This window comes from Choloepus didactylus, chromosome 3, assembly GCF_015220235.1.
Source record: "Choloepus didactylus isolate mChoDid1 chromosome 3, mChoDid1.pri, whole genome shotgun sequence".
Taxonomy (NCBI): domain Eukaryota; kingdom Metazoa; phylum Chordata; class Mammalia; order Pilosa; family Megalonychidae; genus Choloepus; species Choloepus didactylus.
In genome coordinates this window covers 50,533,646-50,542,446 of record NC_051309.1, presented here as the reverse complement: position 1 = coordinate 50,542,446, position 8,801 = coordinate 50,533,646, and positions in this window count along the sequence as shown.

Here is an 8,801-nt window from a genome sequence, read left to right as displayed (position 1 = left end):
ACAGTCTTAAGGCCATAAAGTGTCCAAGGTAATACATCAGCAATCGGGCACCTTCACTAGAGGATGGCCAATGGTGTCTGGAAAACCTCTGTTAGCTGGGAAGGCATGTGGCTGGTGTCTGCTCCAAAGTTCTGGTTTCAAAATGGCTTTCTCCCAGGGTGTTCCTGTCTAGGCTTCAGCTCCTCAAAAATGTCACTCTTAGTTGCTCTTGGGGCATTTGTCCTCTCTTAGCTTCCCTGGAGCAAAAGTCTGCTTTCAAAGGCCATCTCCAAAATGTCTCTGTAAGCTGAAGCTCCTCTCTCAGTTCAGTGAGTTCTTCAAAGTGCCCCTTTTGGCTGTACTCCTCTTCAAAATACCACTCTCAGACCTCCTAGGAAACATCTTGGGGTTCAGTTCCCCAGACACTGGTGCTCCTTCCACACTGAGGATTGGGCTTTGTCCCTGCAGGATCCACTGGGGAAGCACCCACAGCTCTGGGATATCTCAGCACTCCACATGCTTATCTTGTAGTGACTGAAAACTCAGAGGAAGATAGTTGTCAGCTGAGTTACTGACAATGCAGCCACTGGGGATAGTGAAATTGAAAGATGTGGTTACAGACTTCGCCTAGGAAGAGTGGTCCCTGCTGGACATATCTCAGAAAAAGTTGTTCAGGGATGTGATGCTGGCGAATATCAGTCACCTGGTCTCAGTGGAACCAGGGCATCTGATCTTCAAATCAGATGAAACTTCCCACTTGGAGTAACAAGAGGAACTGTGGAGAGAAGGAATTGGATATTTCCAATCCCAGAATTCAGGCAAGGGAAACTTGTCTTAAAAAACAAGAAATGCTATCCATACAACATAACTGCAGGAAAAACATGTCTCCCATTATGTCATTGACAGAATTCTCATATTAAAAAGAATGGCATATGTAGTGAATTGCCAAAAGATTTTACAGATCCAGAGTGACTCAACAGGTGTTAACTCACAATGGAAAGAAATCACACGTAAGCAATCTTGTTGGAAAAGACCTCAGTGACCAGTCATCTCTTAATAAACAAAAGCAAATATGCAATAAAAATATGTCATATGAAGGTCATCTAATTGGTAAATCCTTTTTTGAAAGCTCAGCCCTTACACCTTGCAGTGAAACTCACACTAGAGAGAAACCATATGAATGCCATCTATATGGGAAAGCTTTCATGCTATGTTCTGCCAAGAGACAGCATAAGAGAACTCACATTGGAAAGAAACAATATCAATGCCATCTATGTGGGAAAGCCTTCATCTATTGGTTTATGCTTAGGAAGCATGATATGATTCACACTGGAGAGAAGCCCTACGAATGTCATCTATGTGGGAAAACCTTTGCTAGGGCTTCTAACATGAGAGAACATGAGAAAATTCACACTGGAGAGAAACCATATGAATGCTATCTATGTGGGAAAGCCTTCCATCTTTATTCTTTTCTTAGACTACATGAGAGAATGCACAGTGGAGAGAAATGATATGAATGCCATATATGTGGGAAAGCCTTCACTTATTATTCTAGCCTGAGATAACATAAAAAATCTCACACTGGAGAGAAGCCATATGAATGCCATGTATGTGGAAAAGCCTTCACTCAGTTTTTTACCCTGAGGCAACACAGTAAAATTCACACTAGAGAGAAAACACATGAATGTCACCTGTGTGGGAAAGCCTTTGATCAATGTTCTGCCCTGAAACAACATGAGAAAATTCACAGTGGGTAGTGATCCTATAAATGTCACCTTTGTGGGAAAGCCTTCATTTTCATCTACCTTTAGGAAACATGGGAAAATTCAATCTACAGAGATACCAGAAGAATATCATCTATGTGGGGAAAACTTTGTTTATTTTTGTAAACTTAGCATGAACAGAAACCAAACTGGGGAGAAACCCTATGAATGTCATATATGTGAAAGACTTAAGTCAACATTCTGACCTTAGATGACATGAGAGAACTCGTACTAAAAAGGTTTTTATATGGATGAGATTTAAGCCCTTGAGTAAACCTTTAAAAGTACTGGAAGACTCACACACTAAGGAAAAAAAAACGGTGTAATCAATCAGGTAGAGGTTGTATTCATCCTGAATATTGCATCAATCTAGGCCAAATCAAACAGAAAGGATCAATGAAAATATCATCTACATATAAAAGCATTTAGTATATGGTAATACAAAAAGGGGTGGGCTTACATAAAGTTTTCTAGATTGTAAGCTCTTACAGCAGTCACATTTATTCATGAGTTGTAAAAATTATTTCTAAATTTTGAGATTCTGAGCTGTTTGTGTGTGATGTGGTCAGAACCTGGAGCTTTGGGTGTCTGTGTGGCATCTGGGACTCAGAACCAGTGTTCTGCAGCTGTGAGTGTTGGCATTGCCCCATGAATCAACTGTTAAAGAGATTGAAAAGGAGATCAGACCTTGATTGGAGATATGAATGAAATGGACTTGGTTGAGATTGGGGTAAATCAGACTAAAGGGGAGAGGATGATATTAAATGTGTTTTAAAACTTTGGCTTCTGTGTGGGGCCAAAGAAAGAGATGGTTATATGGTGCAAAATCCATATTTTCTGTAGCACGCTATATAATTTAACTTGTATGGTCAGTTTACTCAAATGCCATAATCACATGGAACCTTGGCTAGAGGGTAAGACATTGTTGTTTGTACTGGTTAGCACGAAACCCCAATACAACTCAGAGTAATCTGGGCAGAGAATAAAAAGTACTTGCAGTGCTCCCTTGAGGGGCTGTGAAAAAATGTAGAAATGTTAATCTTCCCCAGCTGGGAAATTCCTAATATTCTCACAAGCATTGTGGACCACCAGCTTAGTAGGCTGAGTCTTTGATCTTGGGGCTTGCCCTTATAAAGCTTGTTACTGCAAAGGAGAGGCTAAGCCTACTCATAATTGTGCCTAACCGTCATCCCCAGAGGGCCTCTTTTGTTGACCAGATGTGGCCTGTCTCTCTAAGCCAACTTGGCAGGTAAACTCACTGCCCTCCTACCTAGGTGGATCATGACTTGCAGGGGTATAAATCTCCCAGGCAATGTGGAATGTTACTCCTGGGGATGAACCTGGACACTGCATTGTGTGACTGAGAAAGCCTTCTGTACCGAAAGGAGGAAGAGAATTGAAACAAAATAAAGTTTCAGTGACTGAGAGATTTCAAATGGAGTTGAGAGGTCATTCTGGAGGTAACTCATATGCATTATATAGATAGCCCTTTTTAGTTTTTAGTTCATTAGAATAGTTAGAAATATCTGAAACTGTTGAACTGCAATCCAAAATCCTTGATTCTTGAAGGCAATCATAAAACTATATAGCTTATAGGGTATAACCATGTGATTGTGAAAACCTTATGGCTCACGCTCACTTTACCCAGTGTATGGACAAATGAGTAGTAAAATGGTGATAAAAAGTCAATGAATAATATGGATAAGGAGGTATGGGACATTTTGGGTGTTCTTTTTACATTTATTTTTATTTTTGTTTTTGTTTTTTGGAGTAATGATTATGTTCAAAAATTGATTGTGGTGATGAATGCACAACTATGATGACACTATGAACAACTGTTTTGTAATTTGGATGATTGTATGATATGTGAATACATTTCAATTAAAAATTTCAAAAAGCAAATGAAGGGGAGGAGGGGTATGGGATGATTTGAGTGTTCTCTTTTACTTTTATTTTTATTCTTCATTTTTATTTTTTTGGAGTAATGAACATGTTCAAAAATTGATCATGGTGTTTAGCACACAACTAGATGATGAAACTGTGAGCAATTGTACACCTTGGATGATGGTATGGTATGTGACTATATTTCAATAAAATTACATTAAAAATAAAAAAATGCCATTCTCAGCTGTACTGAGTTCCTTCTGTTTGTCAGCTCATTTATATGGCTCCAGTGATTTAATTTAGACCCACCCTGAATGGGTGGGCCAACATCCCCATGGAAATTATCCAATCAGAGTCATCACCCACAGTTGAGTGGGGCACATCTCCATGGAAACACTCAAAGAATTGCAATCTAATTAACACTGATAGGTCTGCCCACACAAGATTACATCAAAGATAATGGCATTTGGGGGGACATAATACATTCAAACTGGCACAGCTCCCTTTTTACCTTTCTGACAAAGTCCTTTTTTGTACAAAAGTGTTTAATTTTGAGGAGATCCTATTTGTATATTTATTCTTTGGTTTCTTGTGGTTTGGTTGTAAGGTCTAGGAAACCACCTGCTATCAAAAGATCATTAAGAAATTGCCATACATTTTCTTTTAAAAGTCTTATGGTCTTAGCACTAATGTTTAGGTCTTTGATCCATTTCAAATTAGTTTTTGTATAAGGTGTGAGATAGGAGTCCTCTCATTCTTTTGGAAGTGGATATCCATTTCTCAAAACACCATTACTGAACAGGCTGCTCTGTCCCAGTTGTTTTGGCTTGACTGCCTTGTCAAAGATCAATTGTCCGTAGATGCGAGAGTCTATTTCTCAATACTCAATTCAATTCCATTGGTCAGAATAACTATCCTTATGCCACTACCATGCTGTATTGAACACTGTAGCTTTATAACATGCTTCAAAGTCAGGTAGTGTGAGACCTCCCACTTCATTCCTCTTTCTCAAGATATTTTTGGCTATTCAGGGCACCTTGCCTTTCCAAATAAATTTGGTTATTAGTTTTTCTGTTTCTGCAGAATAAGTTGTTGGGATTTTCATTGGTATTGCATTGAATCTATAAATCAGTTTAGGTAGAGTTGACACCTTAATTATATTTAGTCTTCCAATCTATGAACACAGTGTGTTCTTCCATTTTTTTAAGTCCTGTTCAATTTCTTTTATCAGTTTTCTTTGTATAAGTCTTTCGTGGCCTTTGTTAAGTTTATTCCTGAATACATGATTATTTTGGTTGCTGTTGTAAATAGAAATTTTTTCTTGATTTCTTCCTCTTGTTGCACATTACCTGTGTATAGGAACACTGAAGATTTTTGCGTGCTGATCTTGTAGCCTGCCACATTGCTGTATTCATTGATTAGTTCTAATAGCTCAGCTGTAGATTTTTATGGATTTTCTGCATATAATATCATGTCATCTGCAAAGAGTGATGGTTTTACTTCTTCCTCTCCAATTTGGATGCCCTTTATTTCTTTTTCTTGCCTAAGTGCTCTAGCTAGAATTTATAGCACAATGTTGGATAACAATGGTGACAGTGGCCATCCCCTATCTTGTTCCTGATTTTAGAGGGAGAGCTTTCAGTCTCTCTGCATTGAGTACGATTTTAGGTGTGTATTTCATGTATAGCCTTTATCATAATGAGAAAATTCCCTTCTATTTCTATCCTTTGAAGTGTTTTCATCAAGAAAGGATGTTGAATTTTGTCAAATGCCTTTTCTACATCAATTGAAATGATCATGTGGTTCTTCCACTTTGATTTATTGATGTGGTGTATTACATTAATTGATTTTCTTCTGTTGAACCAGCCTTGCATACCTGGAATAAACTTCACTGGTCATGGTATAGTATTCTTTTAATGTGCTGCTGGATTTGATTTGTGAGTATTTGGTTTAGGATTTTTGCATCTATATTCATTAAGGAGTTTGGTCTATAATTTTCTTTTTTTGTAGTATCTTTTTCTGATTTTGGTATTAGGGTGATGTTGGCTTCATAGAATGAGTTGGGTAGCTTTCCCTCCCCTTCAATTTTTCTGAAGAGTTTGAACAGGATTGGTACTAACTCTTTCCTGAATATTTGGTAGAATTCACATGTGAAGCCATCTGGTCCTGGTCTTTTCTTTTTTGGGAGTTTTTTTTTTTTTTTTTTTTTTGATGACTGACTCAATCTCTTTACTTGTGATTGGTTTGTTGAGGTTGTCTATTTCTTCTCAAGTTAGTGTTGGTTGTTTATGCTTTTCTAGGAAGTTGTCCATTTCATCTAAGTTGTCTAGTTTATTAGCATATAGTTGCTCATAGTATCTTCTCATTATCTCCTTTATTTCCACAGGGTCAGTAATTGTGTTTCCTTTCCTGTTTCTGATCTTCTGTCTCTCTCTCTCTCTTGCTCTTGTTTGTTAGCCCATCTAGGGGTCCATCACTTTTGCTGATTTTCTCAAAGAACCATCTTCTGGTTTTATTGATTCTCTCTATTGTCTTCCTGTTCTTAATTTCATTTATTTCTGCTCTAATCCTTGTCATTTCTTTCCTTCTGTTTGCTTTGGGGTTAGTTTGCTGTTCTGTCTCTAGTTCCTCCAGGTGAAGAGTTAATTCCTCAATTTTTGCTCTCTCTTCTCTTTAGTATAGGTGTTTAGGGCAATAAATATCCCCCTCAGCACTGCCTTTGCTGCATCCCGTTAGTTTTGATATGTTGTGTTTTCATTGTCATTTGCCTCAAGGTATTCACTAATTTCTCTGGTAATTTCTTCCTTTACCCACTGGTTTTCTAAGAGTGTGTTCTTTAGCCTCCATGTATTTGTGAATTTTACAATCTTCTGCCTGTTATTTATTTCCAAATCATTATGTTCCAAGAAAGTGTTTTTTTTACAGTATCAGTAGTTTTTAATTTGTTGAGACTTGCTTTGTTATCCAACATATGGTCTATCCTAGAGAATGTTCCATGAGCACTAGAGAAAAATGTGTATCCTGCTGTTTTGGTGTGTAGTGTTCTATAAATGTCTGTCAAGTCTAGTTCCTTTATCATACAATTCAACATCTCCATTTCCTTATTGAATCTCTGTCTAGATGTTCTCTCCATTGATGAGAGTGTTGTATTGAAATCTTCAACTATTACTGTAGAGGTATCTACTTCTCTTTTCAGTGTTCTCAGTGTTTGCCTCATGAATTTTTGGGACACTGGCTTCGTGCATAAATATTGATGATTGTTATGTTTTCTTGATTAATTGACCCTTTTATTAATATATAGTATCCTTCTTTGTCTCTTTTAATTGTTTTACTTTTGAAGTCTAATTTGTCTATATTATTATAGCTGCTCCCACTTTTTTCTGGTTTCTATTTGCATAAAATATCTTTTTCCAAACTTTCACTTAGCTTAATTTTGTCCTTGTGTCTAAAGTGAGTTTCTTGTAGACAGCATATAGATGGGTCCTGTTTTTTAATCCATTCTGCCAGTCTGTGTCTTTTTATTGGGGAGTTTAATCCATTAACATTTAGCATTATTACTGTAAGGGCAATACTTTCTTCTACCATATTGTCATCTGTATTTTATATGGCACGTCTTATTTTTTCTTCCTCTCCTTTTACCCTTGCTGATAATCTTCATTTCTACACTCTTCTCCAAACCTCTCTCTCCTATCTTTTCCTATCAGCCTGTAGCACTCCCTTTAGTATTTCTTTTAGTGCCAGTCTCTTATTCACAAATGCTCTCAATGTCTGTCTGTCTGAAAATATTTTAATCTCCCTCATTTTTGAAGAACAGTTTTGCTGGGTATAGAATTCTTGTTTGACAGTTCTTCTCTTTCAGTATCTTGAATATATCATACCACTGTCTTCTTGCTTCCATGGTTTCTGCAAAGAAATCTGTATATAGTCTTATGGAGCTTTCCTTGTATGTGATGGATTGCTTTTCTCTTGCTGCTTTCAGAATTCTCTGTCTTTGACATTGGACAGTCTGATCAGTAAGTGTCTTGGAGTAGGTCTATTGGAATCTCTTCTGTTTGGGGTACACTGTATTTCTTTAATCTGTAATTTTCTGTCTTTCATAAGGGTTGGAAAATTTTCAGTGAATATTTCTTCTATTATTCTCTCTACTCACTTTCCCCTCCCTTCTCCCTCTGGGACATCCATAACATGTATATTCATGTGCTTCATGTTGTCACTCAGCTCCCCAAGATCCTGCTTGTATTTTTCCATTCTTTTCACCATGTGTTTTTGTGTGTCTGTGTATGTATGTATGAATTCAAATGTCTTGTCTTCCAATTCACTGATCCTTTCTTCTGCCTGTTGAAATCTACTGCTGTATCCATCCATTGTCTTTTCATTCTCCTCTATTATGACCTTCATTCCCATAAGTTCTGCCATTTGTTTTTTCAAGTCTATGAATTCTCCTTTATGGTCATCCAGTGTCTTCCTTATATCCTTCATCTCTTTGCTATATCTTCTCTCAATTCATTGTCTTGAATTTTTATTTGATTTAGGAGATTTGTTTGAACATCTTCAATTAGTTCTTCCTTCAGTTCATTGAATTGATTTAGCATTCATTGCCTCAGCTCCTTTATCTCGGTTGAACTATTCATTTGTTCCTTTGGCTGGTCCATATTTTCGTGTTTCCTAGTTATCTTAAGCTGTCTAGGCTTAAGCTGACTTTCTTGATTAGTTTATTCTGGAGTTTGTTTTCACTCTTATACCTAGGGTTTTCTTGTTTGTGGGCTTTGTTCTCTTACCTTTGGTGTTCAGTTCAGCTTATTCTAGGCCTCTAATCTAAGTTCTACTTAGTTGATCTGTGTTTTTCTCCTCTTGTGTTTTCTTTCTTACCCTTCCTCTATGTAGTCTTTTCTTGTGAGGGTCTTCTCAGATATGGTCAACCCCAGTCAGGTTTTCCCAGTCCAGAGAAGCCCAGGTCTCAGGAGGAAGGTATGGAGTTTCCTTGAGAATGAGACCCTCCTGTGAGGCCTTTTGATTCTGTGCGTTTCCTATTTTTCCAGCAAGTGGCACTTGCCAGCTCACAGCTCCCCTACCAGTGTTAGGAGGTATGGGGCCTTTAGTTCTCCTGGTGACCCTGACCCTGTCAGGGGTGTGACTGACTGAAGCTGGTTTCTGAATTCCAGCCCCTGGGGTCTG